General features: G+C 39.8%; 1 protein-coding gene across 2 annotated transcripts in view; it reads left to right on the top strand.

The window, feature by feature from the left end:
- Positions 1–18,539, top strand: part of AGAP1 (ArfGAP with GTPase domain, ankyrin repeat and PH domain 1) — a 305,386-nt gene that overhangs the window by 10,672 nt on the left and 276,175 nt on the right. The gene's annotated exons all lie outside the window — the stretch shown is intronic.

The raw sequence follows: 18,539 nt of genomic DNA, 5'->3' as shown, positions 1-18,539 counted from the left end.
GACAATGCTACTGATATGTTCTGAATACAACAAAAAACTATAGCTGCAGCCTGAGTGCAGGTGGGAGCTTGCTGTAGTGGTTTATCACTGTTCTATGGCATTTCTGCTGCTGTGAATGGCAATCTATAGTTCCACCCTTGGAGCTGAGTAAATGCAAGCAGGGAGGAGCAGAAACAAGCTGCGGAAAAGATTCCTATACCCTGAGGCAACTCATCCATTTAGTCCCATTTCATTATTTTTCTCATGCAAAATAAGAGTCTAATTTTAACCTGCATTAATTAAGCTTCAAAAATGCTGCACCACTATGAGGTTGTGGCATTTAATAGTATCTAGATGTACAACAATGCATGAGTTTATGGATGGAAGGATCTGGCTATTGATTTATCTCGAAAATGAAATTTAGGTAGGGTGGGGCACAGCTTGCTGGAGGCAGAAGCTGGGCTGAATACCCAGGTGTGTGACCTCTGAGCTGGAGGGAGGGATGTGTGTTGGTATCTGAGTGCCAGGTGATCAATATTTACAGCAAACACCCGCCTTGATAGCTGCTTAATACCTGTTAAAAGTAATATTTTAGCTGAAGTCAGGAGCCCTGTGTGACTTCCAGAAAGACATTACTTCTCTGGGAATATTTTGCTTACTGGAACATCTTGCTTGCTGCATAATAGGATTCAGTCAGAGGGATGCTGGTTTGATTTATGATGCTAATTGGCATGATAGTTGATGTGAACTGCAGTACTAATTGCTCACTTGCTAATCCTCTCCAAATTATCTGACAAAAGCTTTCAAGATGGAGCATTACATGTGTTTTAAAACTGGTCTGCAGACAAACATAAACAATTGGGGGCTGTGTTTTGCTTTAAATGCCTAATTCAAGTGCTGGTCAGTTTTAGTCACTGTAATGTTAAAGGGGAAATTCAGTGGCTTTCATGTAGTCTCATTGTTGTTCTTTGTGGGATTTAAGTAACAGCTGAAAAAATATTCCAGAGCATGCTTTGCCCTCCTGCTTAAGATGGAAAATTACCATCATCTATATGGTAATCATTTTTACATTGTTGTTATCTATATGGTGAAGGTAGAATGTGTTATACTTGTCTGTGCAGTTTTAGGTAATGGAAAACACGGTGTGGCATTTGAATTGGTGGTGATGTCAGTGCAGCAGAAAGTGCAGTGGGAAAACATAAGGAAAATAAAATAGGGATATTCATGCAGTATTGGGATAATGAAGGTATTTTGACTGTGATTCTGGTAGAGGATATGTGCTTTGATTATTTTACTGTGCAAACCAATGAACCTTAATGTAAGCCAGAGGGCTTTTGTATTTCTAGGCTGATAGGGAAAATCCTAATGTGGAATTATGGAATGCAGCAATCTAAAGAAATGACTTTTACCTTTCCTTGAGTAAGGCAAGAGCTCTTCCAGGAGGGAGCTGATTCTCCAGTAGTGAGAGTTGTGCAGACTGCTCTCTATCTGAATGGGAGGATTGCTTTGCTTCTGTAACATATTGGATTAAAGTGGGTGTTTGACAAAATGAACATTAATCTATCTCAAACTTAATAATTCAAGGTGATTTAGACACTTTAATCATATCAAGTTTTCTAATTTGAGCCTGACTGGCTTGCTCTCACAGCAAGCACTGAAATGAGATTACAGACAGCTGAAAGAAATTAGTCAATTTGGAAGCAAAAAGCATTTAAATACAGGTGTTTGGCTGTGATTTGAATATAGCCTGTCAACAGCAAGAGGCAAAATACCTCAGTGACCTAAAAAGTGCAAATATGTCCCTTTAGGGATTACTTGTTGTTAGGTAATGACATGTTATTAAAATTAAAGCTCACATTCATATCCCTTGATTTGCTAACTAGGCCAATAGCTTTTTAAAAACTCGGTAGATAAATGGGGAAAATGAACTTCGCCAGAATTTGTAGGGAGCCAGGTAGCTGCTGGTGGTATTTCAGATGATTATTTTTTTAAATTAGCATGTAAATAAGGTGGTGTACTCAGGCTGAACCAGCTACCTGCTAGAAACCTGAGTACAAATACCATCTCGGAAGGAAGCAGCACTGCAGTGTTTCAGAAGTTGTCTGGTATTGCTGAATTCCAGTGAAAGGTGCTGTCAGAGGAGCCTCTGTTACCATGCAACGTTGAGATATTTCTCCTCCTTGTCTGACGTTCTGCAGCTGCCTTTGGGTAGTTCTTGTACTGTTTCTCTACTCAGCAGATGGAAATATTGCCTGATAGGTAAGTGGTGATATTTGATAAAAGCTGGTGAGTGATTCCACATTAGGGAAATCAAAAATGGATAAATAGATCCAATTACAAATGGGATTAGATGTTTTGCAAATAAGGTCATCGAGGCTGTAATTAAAAAAATCCAATCCAAAACAGCAACCTGCTACAAACAGGGACGAACACAGTTGCATAAATCTATGTTCTTCCTGAATATGAACCCTGTCTCTTATCTCAGCATCTGTCTCTTGTTTGCCTCTGTGAACTTGATGACATCAATAAAAGGCTGTTCCTAGCTGGGTATGTCAGCAGAGACAGGACATTTATTGTCCCCAGGGTAATATATTCCCTGGATAGTGATTAGGTACAGGTTTCACTGGGAATGGTGTGTGGAGAGCACTACAGGATGCCAGAAAAACCCTCTATTACCCTTTGTAACTCCTTTTCTAATCAGGTTGATTTCTGCTAGCTGCTCCTTGGGCTGTTTGATGAGTCTGCTGTGAGGATCCCATCTGGATTGAGAGAAACTTACCTGTGGGCACGACAAGCTCTTCTTACACATTAAAGTGTTAAAAACCGAAATCAAGAATGAGTGCAGCAGTGGGCTTAAACTTGATGATACCTGATTGAAATTTATATTAAGCTCTGGAAAAGCAGCAGGGGTGGCAACAGGATAATATTGATTATGAACTGTCCTCCAAACCATCCTCCAAATGTTGTGTTTTGCCAAGTTACTGTTGTATTACCATCCCATAGAGACTCAATTAAAAAAGCAAAAAATTGGACCAGCCTCATTTTAGTCCAGTTTTTAAAGCAGAACATAAAACCTGAGTCTTAGGAGATAGTACAGTGAGCATCTTGAGAATGTTGCCTCTGTAATAGGTACAGTGGCTCATCTGTTGGCATCCATGGTGGGTTTTGTGTTTTGGATGGTGTGGCCAAGCTACTGCAGGAGCAGCTCCACATCAGCCAGAGGGAACTGAAAGCCCAGTGTGGTTGCTGCTGGTGCTGGAGCTAGAATTAGTTGCTAAAAGTTTACATCCAGCTCTGTCTGTCTGCAGCACAAACAAATGGAATTTGAAAACCCGGGAGCTGTGTATGGGAGGAGTGTATTAGGTTTGATCTTCTGCTTGGGAATGTGGACAAGTGGAAGCTCTGATGCTGATGAGGGATGTGACATGGAAAATCATCACTTGGGGAGAGAGCATGGGATTTGTTTTCTAGCCGTAATAGCTTGTGATTCCTATGGAGCTGTAAAAATGGATTTTAATGGTCAATATAGCTATATACACTTGAGGTATGGGATAGTGAGTGGTTTCCTTACTTGCAAGAAGCATTTTTTGCTCAGTGTTTGCCTCCAAGCAGACAAACAGGCCATTGAAACATAGGTGACGGCTGGAATGTAGCAGCTTCAGTGTACATTGCTTTTACTCTCCCAAACTTCTTGAGTGGTTGCAGGCTGTTGGCTTTTGGAAGTAAAAAGAAGCCAAATTCTTGTAATACTCAAGGACAAGCAGCTGTTCTGGGAGACGTTGAGATAGGAACTAAAATGACATAACTTGAGAGAATTTTGAAGGCTTCTAGATTATGACTTTCATCTGCTTGGATGTTGTGAAGGGATTTGCTGGATCTGGATCTGCTTCTGGTGTCTGTGATTGCCAACTTTCAGAATAATTTCTGTATTTAGACATTTATATGTGCTATGTAATAATGAACAGCTGATGTAAAAGCAAATATTTTTAACTGCTTGGCACTTGTTCATTTTGCTTCTTCCATCCACCTGTCAGGAAATGTATGAATTTGCTGTTAACTCTTACCTGTTTAAAATAAAACCCAGTGTATTAATTCCGTAAAAAGAACAGTAAATCAAGTTACTTGTATTTATGTATTCAAGTGAGATGTGGCAGGGGAGTATTCATTAGAATGAATAGATAAAGGCCCTTGCTAATGATAAATTATGATATAAGATTGAAATAACTGAGATGGAAAATCAAATCTGTTTTCTGTAACATGGTGTTTTTCATCCAGGGGCTGACTTGCATAAAGGCCACAGCCTGGTTTAGCTTCTGCTCTGTGTTTACTGTTGAGGAGGTGAAAGCTTTGTGTTGAGAAAAGGACCCAGGATTTGTTGTCGTCTTGTAACATGTGGCTGATTGCTAATCTTATGGAAATGATGTATTGAGCAGATGAGACCTGATTAATAATAAATAAAGATGCTGAGAGTGATTTGGGGAGAGAAAAATTAAGCTTTTATTTTAATTCTTTTTAAACCCCCACAGAGTAAAGCCTCTTTAAGCCAGTCAGGTAAGCAAAGTCTGTAACCTGAGGATTACATTACTCTGCTCCTTTGTGCCTCAGAATTACTACAACCTCCATTCAACTTGAATTCAAAATGAGGTGATGTGCTGCTTGATTCCCAGGTTGGATTTAGCTGAAAATAATACTAGAAACGTGAAAGACTTGTGGTAAAGTTGAGCAGCAGAATATAAACTTGCTAAAAACAGATGTAGATCTTCACGGTCTTCTGAGAGCGTAGTTTGAGAGTGGGTGAGCCTGTGATATTTAATTTGCTGTTGCAAAGCTGATAGGTGTTGGAGGGCTCTTGGCTCTGCTCAGTGAATTGTTGTCTTACACCTAAACTTCCCTTTCCTTCAGGAACAGAAGCTCTTGCTGCTGAATGACTCAGTAGGCTGTAAAATAAATTCCAGGCCCTAACAAACTGGAACCCGTTTCTCTGGGAGAGGAGGTCCTTCCAACAAACCATATTAGTGAAAGGAAATGTAGTCTTCATTCTAAACTTTTGATTAACCTTGACTATCCAGAGTTACTCTTTTTTTGGAGGATTGACAGGTTGTCTGTTGGAGACTGAGTGAAAGAGACAGTTTGTTACAATCTCAACACCACTGTAATGGAGAACAAAGGATTTCTGTAACTTGGAAAATCTGCACTATGTCCTAGGCTTGAGTAAAATCAAGAGCATGTTCCTACATTCAAATTGTCTTATGCTAATGCTGCTCCATGTTGGTGACTTTGTATGGCATAATCTAAGTAATTTTTTTATTAATAGGTGACTGTGGTAATCCCTTAATGTTGAGATAATTGCAGCACTCAGAGGAGCAACTGTTGGCCAAAACACACAATTAAGTTTTGCACTGGACAGTTGGCATTTTGTGGAAAATTATTATTTATCCCCAAGTTCATGAGTGCTTGAGTCCCAAGACTGGGTCTCCTTTCACTCAATCCCTCTTCTCTTGCATGTCTGCACTACAAAATCAGAGAGCTCTGTAGCTGATTCTTTGTCAGTAAGTGTGGAAAACCATGGAGTACTGTAGAGAATTCTGCCAATATAAACTTTCCATGGAAACTTTTATCAGGAAATTTCATTGAATGAAAAAATAAGCTAACAGGCCAGCACAGATCAGCCTTCTCATGTTGTCCTAATACTTCCTTTTCCCTAGCTAACCTGATACTCAGATGTTTGAGTAGTCTGATAACTGATGACTGCAGATACATCCCAGTTAGAGCAGTAACCCTGCTCAAAACATCTTCAGCTTTTCAGAAATGTGATCTTGTATTTCAGTGAAAAACACAGGATTTACGTTTTCGGGTTTGTAGTACAAGTTAGACTTGCATCACGAGTTAAAGTTTCAGTGAAAGATTCTCAACACTGCTGAACAATCACCATATAATTTTCACCTTTTATTTTTAAGATATGATACCAGGGGTTAGGAACTTGAAGTGCTTGAGAACAGAATGCACAGTTCACAGGATTTCAGGATAAATCAATGAGTTTTCTTTGCTGTTGTACTTGCAGTAAAGCTAGGAGTGTTGGAAGTTTCATTTACCTTATTTTCTAAATGTTCAGATCATGTGTTGAATTTTTTTTTTAAACTGTAGAAATGCTCAGTGAAGATAAATGGTATAACTAATTGTAATATGTTGGCTACAAACACCGTACTCTATTTCTGTGAAGTTTCTTTCCATCTACTTGTTCTGGCTGTAGCCTTCCTAAAACCTGTGGTTCTCGTGTTGATACTGTAAAATTCCGAATTCTAAACTTATATAAAAATGTTGCAGTGATGGCAAAGTTGCAAATTTTGAACAGTGTTGCCAAATCCAAGGCATTCCAAGGATTTCTAAGGTGATACTGTTAGATATTCAGATTATGCAAACAGGAGGAAGTTTTCTCTTACAAAGTTTATATCCTTTGGGGGGTGAGAGACATCTGAGACAAATCTGTTCCTACAGTGTTACTGAATTTCTTCTAGGTTACTATTAGTTAAGCTGTGTAAATTTTTTGGTGTTATAAGAACCACTCTGGTTTTAAAAACAGATTTTAACTTGTTCATTCGGATTTTCTAGCTTGTATTGGTACTTTTTGCCTAGTACCTTCTGGAAATGGAAAAATGGCTTGGAGGGGTGAGTAAAACATCACATCTGTGCTTTGACAGTGTTAGATCCCAATGAAAGAGTAACTTTGTCAGTCGGTGTGTATCCCTCCTGATGAGCATTCTATCACTCCTCAGCAGTTCAGTAAAAAATACTCATCCCTATTAAATTCAAGCACCTTCCAGATGACTTGGATCTTAATTTCTAGGTGAGGTTTAATGAAAACACATTCTGACTTACTGCTAGGAGTGCTGGCCTTTTTAAAATGCATGCTGCTAGCAGCTTCTGCTAATTTTAGATCGTGTGTTCTTGAAATGCCAGTAGTAGCTACATACTTGATAAAACTGAAAATAAAGGGACTTTTCACTCCCTGGAAGATGTGTAAAAACCCATGGTGGTATGCAGAAGTCTTTTGTTCAATTCCATCGTGGTTCAAGCTCAGGAGTTCTGATTTGCCCTCAGGTGTCTGTTCAGTTTCAAGTAATTGTCCAGGCTGTGCAAACTTCAAGCAGTGTAGCTCTGCCTAAATGGGAATTAAATGCAAGTCCTAATCCTGTGGGACAAGGGTCAGCATGTTGGAAGTGACCCCTGTGTTGGCATGCAGATGAAAATGTAGTGGGAATTAATCTAACAAGTGTATGTGTCCTGGAAGTTGAACCACTTCACTGAAAGCTTATTTCAATTCACAATAATTCACTGTTTGCCTCAAAGAATTTGGACTTTCATTTGTCATGAACTACAGTGAAGAATTATATGGCAGATTGCTACTGGTTTATGTCTGAAAATAATTTTGAATAATTCCTGCTGGGGTTCTGGCACTGTTAGTGTGTAACCTGGCTGAAATAACTGTTGCCTGTATTACTGCAGTGGCAGAACTTCACAGCTTTGCAGGGGGAGTGATAATCCTCCGTTGTCCTAGACAGAGGGGAATAAAAGCTTTGGAAATGACATCCTTTTCTAATGGCAGGAGCTGAAGTGGCAATGTTTCTCCCAGTTTAAATGTGATCTGGGTAAGGAGAGGGCTGGGTGCTGCTCCTCAGAGCCAGGGCCACAGCCTTTGATAATATTAATTATTTGTTGTAGAATTTCAGGTAACTTGTTCCTCAAGGTACCTAGAAAGAAACACTTACTGTTCAGAACTGGTTTTTACTCCTCTCTGTCTAGGACAACATGGGATTATCACCAGGTGTTTGTAAATAGACAGTGTGTATAGAATGCTTAAATCTGATCAAGTGCTTGATCCTGTAATCGCTTGCAGTGATTATCTTTACAAACAAATCTGCAAAATACTATTTCATTTCCTAGAAATACTCAACAAGCGAGCAGGGCTGATGCTTGTTTGTCAACAGGAAGTGTTTTCTGGTGGAAGTATTTAATTTGGCACTGGAAGTGTGGCTCAGTTTGGTTGGTTTGTGAGCTTAGCCAGATGGACAGGGCAGAGCATTGAACAGTAAGAGTTGGTTATTTTCTGGCTGAACTGTAAGACTGCAGAAGTCCCCAGTCCTTATTGTTTAAGGCCATAACTGAGTTGGACACCTTCAGAAGTTGGTTCAGAAAGCAGAGCTGTGATCTGTGTGCTGATTAGGGGCACCAATCGATTTTCCTTGGCTGCTGGCTGCTACTCACTGCTAATTTTTATTTCACTGTGTTTTGTGGATCTGCAAAATTCTTCCACTCTTGAGTCATGTCTCAGATCGATTGTGACTGAAGCATTTGGAGAAGGTTTTAAGCAAAACAATCATACTTTTTAGGACTTGGTCAGATACTTACTTGGCTATAACTGTTGCAAGATGATAACTGCAATAATAAATATTGCAAAGAAATTGGATCTTATTGCATTCTCTGAGTTATGAGAAGGACTTAATTAGATTTCTGGGAAAGAGATGAAGATCAGTCCATTGTGGCTGAACTGGGAGAAAAGCATTTGACTTTGGCCTAGTAACTGTGCAATGAAAAGAATTTATATTGACTTTGAGCAACTGAAGTGAAATATAAAAAGTCACTATACCAGGAGAGTCCTGTACTACTGTAAGTAGTTGGAGCTTGGCTGGGTTTATTTGGTTGGGTTTTTTTTTTCAGAAATGACAGAATCAGGCTAATAATGATGAAACCTTTGCCTAAGAGCAGTGAGAATTACTATGGAAGAATCTCAGATGCTTCTTTTTAAACGCTGGTAAATACAGTATAAGAAACAAGCCAAGGGACTGATACTCAACTCTGAAGTAGTGTTTTCAGCTTATGCTTATAATTGAAAAAAAGAGTAGACCAACATGTTAAAAGGTCAAAGAATTGGATTTTTTTGCTTGCTTTAAGACTTTTAGCTTTAAGAGCTTTTTACCTTTTGCTTTGTTACAAATATTAGGTTGATGATGTTAAAGGCAGTTGCTTGAAAAATAACTGTCGCTGTTGAGCAGCTAGCAGAGTAAAGAAAGCACCAGTTCTCAGTGGCAAGAAGGAATGACCTTTATTGTTTTGATTTCATCATATATATAGTTTTCAAAAGTCACCCAGATTGGTCAGTCAGAAGCCTTCCCCCAGGCCTGATTGGCCAGGCCTGCGCTGTCCAAGTTCTGGGACACTGTTCCAACAACATCCAAACTTTATCTTTATTTATAAAACACAAGAAGAATTCTCGTGGGAAAAACCTGTGCTAGCCACAAATAACTTTGCTTACTGGTTTACAGATCAGCTGTGTTTGATTTTTGATCTGAAATTCAGGCAGTGGCTGAAATGAAAACATGTAAAGGGACCCCAGCTTGCTGCCCATGTGATGGAACAGGGAGAATCCCAGCCAGGAAAAGAAAAAGAGTGTAAGAGATAAATAACTGAGTGCCACTACCTTAATGATTACCCTCTTGTTTTTGAAAAACCCTTCTAATGAATATCCCTGTAAGATGCCTCCTTAGCACTAACTAACAGCTAATGATGGAGATGGGCTCTTGTGGTTCTCCACAAGATCTCTTGGAGGTTTCAGGCTTTTATGAGTGTTTATTTGCATGGAAGGGCAGATGATAAGCAGGGAACTGAAAAGGGAGGTGGGTGGCTGTCCAAGCTAATAAACATACTCAGAAAAGTAATTAGGGTTTGTATGGAAGGGGAAAAGTGAGGTGCATCTGCAGCTACTGGCTCAGGAGTTTATTAGTGTGAGAGATGAATTATTGAAGGCAGATGTTCTCAGAGCATTCTCTAGCTCTGTGCTAATGGAAAAGGTGATGATTAGCATGAATTGGTTGATGGGTGAGGAGGAAATGCAAAAATCATGTCAAACTACCAGGAATTGCTGCTCTTGAGAGTGGGTTCCCGTGAGGGGTGACTTGAGTTCAACCTCACCTTACCTTAAATTGAACAACCTGGTTGAATTCAGGCTTTGCTTGAATTCTTGTCCATTTCATGTATTTTTTTTTTTAATTGGTGAATTCATAATTCCAAAATAAAGATGCCATGAAATTAATCCCATGCCTTCTCCATAAATCAACTCTGTTACAGGGGAATTCCCCATCATAGGATAAGATAAGGATTATGAGGCACGGGCTGTGAGTTGGCTGTGCCAAGTGTAATACAGACCAATTAATTGAAAAAAATAATTAATTTGAAAATAATTTTTCTGGCAATCTGAGTTTTAAATTTCAGTAGGCTTTGGAAGTAGCATCATTTATTATGTTTTGTAATAATCTAGATCTGTCTCACTGACTTGTTCTAATACTAAAAAAAATAAAATGACATCAGCTACTTTTTCAATCTCTCTTTGTTCATGTTGGGGATGAATTTCTTTGACAGTCTGCTTTGAGTGAGACATGCTCTGCCAGACAACTTCAAAAATAGAGCTCTGCTAACACTTAGGTTTTAGCATAACAATGGCTGATAGATGAAAACTGTTGAAATATTGATGTGAAGTGTAAGCCAGGATGGTGAAAAAAGGATCTGTAGTATGTATAGATATAAAACAAATGTATGTAAAATGTAAAGCAAAATGATGGAATTTTGGAATAACATATGAGGAGATACCTATCTGCAACTCCTGTTAAGCAGAATATCAGAAGCTTTTAAAAGGTCAGATTGGAGCTTTGTAATAAAAGGATAAATACTCAGAATGGATTGTGCTGACCATTTGCCCAAGACTTGCTGCTCCTAGGGGCTCATTTTTGCGCATGTAGTTGATTCAGGTCACTCTGAAAACCTGAAGTATTTTGAGGATAAGCTGCTCAGTTCATGACTGTGCATTCTGTGGTTTGCCTCACATCCAAGGCATCTGTGGGAAGTGAGGGTTGGATATGGTGGCTACAAATGCACTTGGAAAGCAGAGTCCGAACAAACCCGTGGTTTAATTCCAGCTGACCTTTGGGGCTAAAGCAGCCAAGTGCAGCTGCCTGCTCTCTGGAGCTGTGTGTTGAGTAGCAGGAGCACAGCTGATGTGTAGAAGCAAGATAATTGAAGACTTGAAATAGCTGGTCCAAAATTGTTCCCTGTGAGGGTGAGGAGGCCCTGGCATAGGTTACCCAGAGAAGCTGTGGCTGCCCCTGGATCCCTGGAAGTGTTCCTGGACAGGCCTTGGAGCAACCTGATCTAGTGGAAGGTGTCCCTGCCCATGGCAGGGGGGGATGGAATGAGATGGGCTTTAATGTGTTTTCCAACCCAAACTGTTCCATGATGAATTGTTAGTCATGTCTTGTGTATGGAAAACGGCAAAGAAAGCATTGCTGTGAGGATGGGGGCTGTTCATAGAGCTGAAGTTGTTGCTCAAGGATTAGCCCTGCAGGTGTTTTCCTGTAGCCCAAACCACCCCTCTGCTGTATCAACAAACACCAGCAAACAGCCAAAGCAGTTAATAAACAATGCTGAGTAATAGCTGAATTACATTTATCAGATTATAATAACGGGAAAGCCTTTTAAAGAGTGATGAGGACTTAATTCCGTTGGGTTGGCTAATGCTGTAATGTTCTAACGATCAGCTATAAAATAATTCCAGCAAGCAGGAATTAACTTTCTTAACTGGTAGCTCATAACTAATGCTAGAGGAAATCACTACCTCCTGCTTGGTTAGCTTTACGAATAGTTCACTGAAGTAACAGATATAACTGCAAAAAATGTGTAGAGTGTTCAGACATAGATAATTATATGTAATTATAAAACTGAATAACATCTTTGGTTGATCATGACTGCTTTAAAGACGTTAAGCAACACTCTCATGATGTAACACTTGCTAAAGGATTTAAAATTAACCAAATGATGATAGTTGAAGAATAAAAGTGAAAGGACAGCATTTTGAACCTGTTTTCAGCTAGAAATAAGTAGTAGCTTTGAGTCAATAAATCTCCTGAAATGGCTCTTATACTAGAGAAACTAAAAAGCCAGACTTGAACCATTAACACGTGGATAAGTAGAAACTGAATAGATGAACAAGACTGAAGAACTGATTAAACTCACTTTATTTAAGCTGTTGTATTAAGTTCCATCTAATTTAATTTAAGAAATGTAAAGCTATTATAAGTATTTTGTACAAAGGATGGAGGGTAATGAGAGTATTTGTTGGCTTGTACATTTAAAATAAATACTGTAAATGGAGATTGCAATCAGATGTAGAGTGCTGTTGAATAATGTTGGTTGCGTTGAAAAGAATCTGTGGGGCATTTGTAATCTGAGGAGTGAATAGGCAGAAGGCAAAGTTCTGTGGGATCTTTGTATTCATTTTTCTGACTTAAACAGGTAGATACCTTATAGTCTATGTGCTATTATAAATAACTGAGGCCAAATTTTACTTTGTTGCTGTGTACTACAGAACTAGGTCTTAAAGTACAATGCCTGCACTTTAAAACTGAGCTGAAATCAGCCTAAGCATCATTCTGAGAACAGAGGGAGAAGGGAATGAAAGAAGGGACCTACACAAGAGATTTTGGTAAGAAATAGAATATGCTTGATTATTCTTCTAAAGCAGAAGAGAATTCTGCTTTAGGTTATACTGTGCCTCTCCAGTGTGTTGCAGTTGATGTTCCTGTTCCCCTCTGTTCCACTTCACAACGCCTGAGGCATGCATTGGTTAAAACCAGAATGACGCAAGTTGTGATCAAGTTTTCTCTATCGTGGAAAGACAAAGTACAGGTAGTACAAGTGGAGAAACTTGTGAATCATGACAAGACTTAGCTTGGTTTGCATTTTATAGCCAGACCAGTTAGTGATGAATGTTAATGAAGTATCCCTGTTGCAGTTAGTATAGACTGGCTGATCCATAGCAAGCCTCAGTGATCCCAACTTTGTGTCCCTGCTTCAATTTGCTGTTCATAAAACTGGAAGTGCCAAGCTTGGCTTGCCCTTCAGTATTTTGGGAATTTGAGACTTTGCAAATATCAGTAGCTGTTTCCAGTAAGAACGAAGCTGTAATTACTTGAACAAAACTTGCCTGACATACGAACAAGATGTATCTGTTGAGGGCTTATTGCCAAGTGTGGATTTGTACTTAAGCAGATGTAATTGCATGGACTTTGTACTGGATTGTTTGACAGATTAAATTTCTATGATAGTATGAAATAACAGGAGGTCACAGTCCAAGAATAAGGTTCTGGAGAGTGTGTATTCACAGCTGGGGTGCTAATCTGATTAATTGAAAGCTGATTCAATTCATAATAAATTCATGTTGTTGGATCCAAGAGTGTCAGAGCCAATTGTCAATGCCAGTTATGTCTGAGGGCAGTGTGAGGTCTGTGCACCGAGAATGGTGCTGGGAAAACCTGAGTGGGGTCTCTACTTTGTAGCTGCTTGTCAAAAGCTGAAACAGCCTCCTTGCTTCTAAAGCCTGAAGTAACCACAGCTGGCATGCAAGTTTATGCTGAAAAAGGTTTGTTTGGGTTTTTTTTACCCTGGTTATCAGGCTAAGAACTAAATTGATACCGGGCAGGCTTACACCATCAGATACAGAGTGCAGTACAAATCTGTCTGGCTGTGGCATTAAGGAAGTAGGAGGTCTTAGGTGTGGCACTTGGTCAGTGGTGCTGGGTATCAGCACATGGACTCTGGGAGCAGCTGGTGCTCTATTTTTAGAACCCCTGAGGAGCAGTGATCCCAAAGTGTTGATCTGCTGCCTCTCAGGGCAGCACATGGGAGAGCCTGCCATGGGCGTGGGGCAACTGCAGCCTCTTCTGCACTGCTGGAAATGGGGCACCTGGGAGCTCTGCCTGTTATGTAAGAGGAGGAAATGATTGCCTGGGATAATGTGAAAGGAGCTGCGTAGCTCTGGGTGGCTGAAGTTGGCACCTCAAAGAGCTCTGTTCTTCTCTGACCAAAGCCTTGATGATGTGTTTGAATCAGCATAGGTGCATCTAAGCACTGCACAAGCTGATTTCTGCACCTTGCTTTTTTTTGGGGAGGATGTTATTTGCTGCAAAGGAACTGGAAGAAGATGGCATTTCGAATATAGGTATGATGTTTTTCAGCTTTCAGTCCAGTTTCTGTTCTGGAATAATGTCTTTAAGCAGTTTGCCTATTTAGAAACAGGCATCTTATGACTGATTTTTAAGTAATGCACTAATGAAGGATTGCTTGGAACATAAACAAGTTGATCTTGTCAGAATTATTCAGGCAGGTACCTTGCAGCTGGCTCTGATGCAAATTCAATCCTCTCTGTAGGATTCAGCTTGTGCCATGTGACAGGGAGATGTGTTTGGTAGAGAGAAATTTAATTTCAGAAACCCCATTAAGTGTGTTGCGGGGTAGATGCAGTAATTCAATAAACCGAAGTGATTCATAGGCATTGCTGATAATTTTCAAGAGGCTCTTTTTGCAGTGCAGGTAATTTTATCTTTGTACTTGAGGTTTTTGCTTGTGCAGGTGATAATCTGGAAATGTGGCTGATGTTAGAGGCTTTCTGAAAATCAGTGAGATGTAACTATTGCTTTAGGTTGTGCAGAAAGCAATAGGGTTCTGTGAGGTCTTCTGAAAGCTTGGATAAACAAACATTGTTAAAGTTAGAGGAAAGCTCTGGAATGAAAATCCTGGAGGAACAGACTAATTTTCTATTAAAAACATCTGAAGAAAGGTAATGATCTGTGGAAGTGGAATGTTTGGAAACAGTTAATTTAATTAATTAATGTGTCCTCTTTGCTAGTCTGAAAAAAGCTTTTAGAAAGGACTGCAGACATCTGCAGTGCTTTTTAATATTTGATGGGCTTCTACAATTCTCCTTACAGAAAATTCATGACCTGCTCTATTTCTGTGAGGCTGATTCGGTGAGAGCATGTTGGAGATAAGTCAGATGGATTCCTTATCTTGCTATTGAGAGACCAAATCATCTGCTGCAGATTTGCTTTAGTGTTTTCTTCTTGTGCTTGTGAGCTCTGCACCAATAGGTAATTTTTAGGGATCTGAAACTGAATGGCTTGGCCAGGATGCTGCTTCTGCTTGTGTCTGGAATGAATGCATTGGTAAGGCAGAGATTCGCTGCCTGCTGCTGTTAGGATTTTTATTGCCAAAGAAGGTACTGTGCAGCTTTAGCAAAAATCTGAGTAGCAGCTCAGCATGACTTGTGTATACAGAAAATGCAATGCAAGTAGATGCAACAAAATGAATGTTGAATATAACAGGCTTCAAAATGGGATGCTTTCAGTTTGGGAAAACCATGGAAACCTGGACTCCTGTCAGTCTGTGGGTCCTGTAATCCTCCTTGTTGATGTGCTTCCCTTGGCTTTCCTTTCCCTCTGGCAAAGGAAACTTCATTGACATTTGATTTCTCTTCCTCACATTGAAAACTTCTACAGAAGACCCCTGAAGGCATTTTTTGTGATAATGTTTGCTAAAAGGAAAAGATACACTATCTCTGAAATATTTGAAAAATGCTGCTTGTTAGACTAATTTTTTTTTTTCTGAGTGAGAAAAATATGAAGTTTAGATAGTAAAACCCCCACATCTCAAAGCTTTTCACTTCTTTTGGAGCCCTGCTTAGTGGTATATTGTGTATACTGTAGCCACAAGATGCAATCAAGTTTAGTAGTGGGGATTGTGAGTTTTTGGCATTTCACATGACCGTGGTATTCAGGTTTAGACTACCCAGTCTTGCTGGCCTTCATTCTATAGCTGATAAAGTCGGTTTTCCAGTGCTTAACCATAGTCAATATTCTGTTTTGCAGAATATTGAAAATTGGCTGTTTCTCAACAGGACAAGGTTTGGAAATGTCAGTTGAGTGTTACTGGAGTGGTTAAGGTAAAGGTATTTATGGAATCATTGCAGAATCCCACAATGGTTTGGGTTGGAAGGGGCCTTTGAAGGTCATCCAGTTCCAGCCCCTGCCATAGACAGGACACCTTCCACTGTCCCTGGTTGCTCCAAGCCCTGTCCAATCTGGCCTTGGACACTTCCAGGGATCCAGGGGCAGCCACAGCTTCTCTGGGCACCCTGTGCCAGGGCCTCCCCACCCTCACAGGGAACAATTCCTTCCCAATACTCCATCTATCCCTGCCCTCTGGCAGTGGGAAGCCATTCCCCTTGTCCTGTGATTAAAGGTCTTTGTCCCAAGTGCCTCTCCATCTCTCCTGGAGCCCCTTTAGGGACTGTGAGGAGCTCTGTGGTCTCCCTGGAGCCTTCCCTTCCCCAGGCTTAAGATGCCCATTCTATAAGAAATCCTTGGAATCTAAGCATATGCATTCATGGTTCAGCAGTAATGGTAGTAGCTTCTTCCCCAGTTAGAGCCAAAATGAACACATGGAGTGTATCACAACCTGGGAAGTGTATTTTTTTTTGGGGGGGGGGTGGTTTAGGAGGGTTTAGCAGGTTAATTAATTGTTAAATAAAAATTGTTAAGTAATGGTTTATAGCATAGTCTCAGTATTTGCAGTGAAGAGTTCAAGTGCCTGTGCTGTAAGCAACTCTGAGTTACTTTGATATCCTTAAATTTTGTCTTCAGGTAATTAAAAAATAGCAAAATGAAACATTTGGCTGCCCGAATTCTGAGTGCTGTGGTTTCACTGCACCTGATCATGCAGTCATTAAGGTTGGAAAAGATCTCCAAGATCATGGAGTCTATCCTTTGACCAATCACACCTTGTCAACCAGAGCAGAGCACTGAGTGCCCCATCCAGAGACAATCCTGCAGTGATCTTAGTTGGAGCTTCTTTTCAGGAGTATTTTATATGGAAAACATCTGAAAATACAGTGGCAATAGTTAAGACTCAGTTAATGCCTGAAGATGTTTCTGAAGGTTTACTTAAATTAGTGTATTATAATGAAGATATGAAGTGACAGAAAGTTTGTCATTAATGATGAATAAACTTCATATGTATGACAAAAAAATCGATGTCTGTGCTTGTAACGATCTTAACTTCAATTTTGTTTCCTTTAGGGAGTATCCACATTAGGAAATGCCTTTTTTGGGAGTTCAGATGCATTCCAAGCCTGAGGCATATTGTTGTTATCCCAGGAGCAAGAGATACAAGTAAATGCAAAGGTGGTGATAATGAGCAGTGCTCCTTGTCTGCTGAGAGAGCTGATAACATACAGAATTCATGACTTTGCTTCAAGCAGTCTCTTTGGGAAGACAAAAATATGGAAACCTCTTAAACTCCAATATGGCAATAGAAAAAAACTCTAAATAAATCCCATCCCCAAACTGTTCCATTTTCTGCTTTTGGAATTAAGCACTAATTACCTTCTGCACAAAATGAACTCATCTGATCTTGGTGCCAGTCAAAATACCGTTAGTGGTGCAACATTAAAACACAAGAAAAAATTGGGCTCTTGGTAAATATAAATACATGCTGGTAGTATTTACTGTATTTGGAATTGCAACTACTATGATCCAATGGCAGCTTTTATAAAAATAAGAGATGTGGGGCTGTAGGATTTTCCTGATGCTCATCAGCTTCTTGCCAGTTGAGCTCTTGGCAGCATCATTGTCTGCTTGGATCTTGCATGCTGGAGATCCTGGTGGTGACCAAGTTCAGCCACATGGTTTGCAAGATGGATAGCAAGGAATTTTCTAACTTTCAGAATTTTAAGTGCTAGGAACTGAAATAACAGGTCTTTTTAGAGTGGGATTGTTTTAAATTTGTTCTCTCATATGTAGGTGATAAGTCCTTTTCAAGCCAGGAGCTGAGGCAGCCTTAACATGAGGTCTCAAATTGTGGCTTCCCCATTCCTGCAAGTGTTCCAGGCCAGGCTGGATGGGGCTTGGAGCAATCTGGGATAGTGGAAGGAGGTGGAACTGGATGAGCTTGATGGTCCTTTCCAACCCATACCTGTGTGAAATTCTGTAAGTAGCAGAGTTACAAATGAATTGAGGTTCTTATGAAGTCTTCTGTACCAAAGTAGTATTGTCAGGCTGCTAAAAGCATCCTGGTTCTGGAAATGGAAAAGAGAAATTTGGATAAGTTTCTGAATGCCTGGGCTATTCAGAATAAATGGAGCATTTCAGTTTTGCAGGGACTTCAGTGATTAATTGGAAGTCCTCAGGTGATGGGAACTGTCCAGTAAGCTAAAGAAAGAGGAGGTACTCTAATAAAAGAACCTTCCAGTTTATCAAGGTGTTTTTAATAAGCGTGCTTAATCTCTAAAAAAACAATTTCTCATTGTGTGAATATAAATGAAACTTTGCACTTAGGGACAGCAGGACAGCAGGATTATTTCTACTGTGATTAGTAATATTCATAATATTCTTTAGACTGGCAAGTGAATGATGGTTTGATGGATATTTTTCTTTAGCCAGGCAATATTTATGTGAGCAGTGTCTATTGGCAGAACAGAGTAGCAAGGTAAACATTGTGCTGCAGGCAGATCATTCTTGATTAGTTGGTTTTACCTGTGCAGAGGAGAAGATGTAGATGTTGTTCATGATCTCTGAAGGTGAAATATTGATTCCCCATCATGAATCATCTCTGAAGATGAAATATTGATTCTCATCGTGAATAATCTCTTACATGAGGAAGAATTATGTTAGTTTGAGTAG

Source organism: Lichenostomus cassidix, chromosome 7 (genome assembly GCF_008360975.1).
Source record: "Lichenostomus cassidix isolate B80296 chromosome 7, HeHo_3.0, whole genome shotgun sequence".
Lineage (NCBI taxonomy): Eukaryota > Metazoa > Chordata > Aves > Passeriformes > Meliphagidae > Lichenostomus > Lichenostomus cassidix.
Note: the sequence above shows the minus strand (reverse complement) of the source record. Positions and strands in the feature narration are given on the sequence as shown.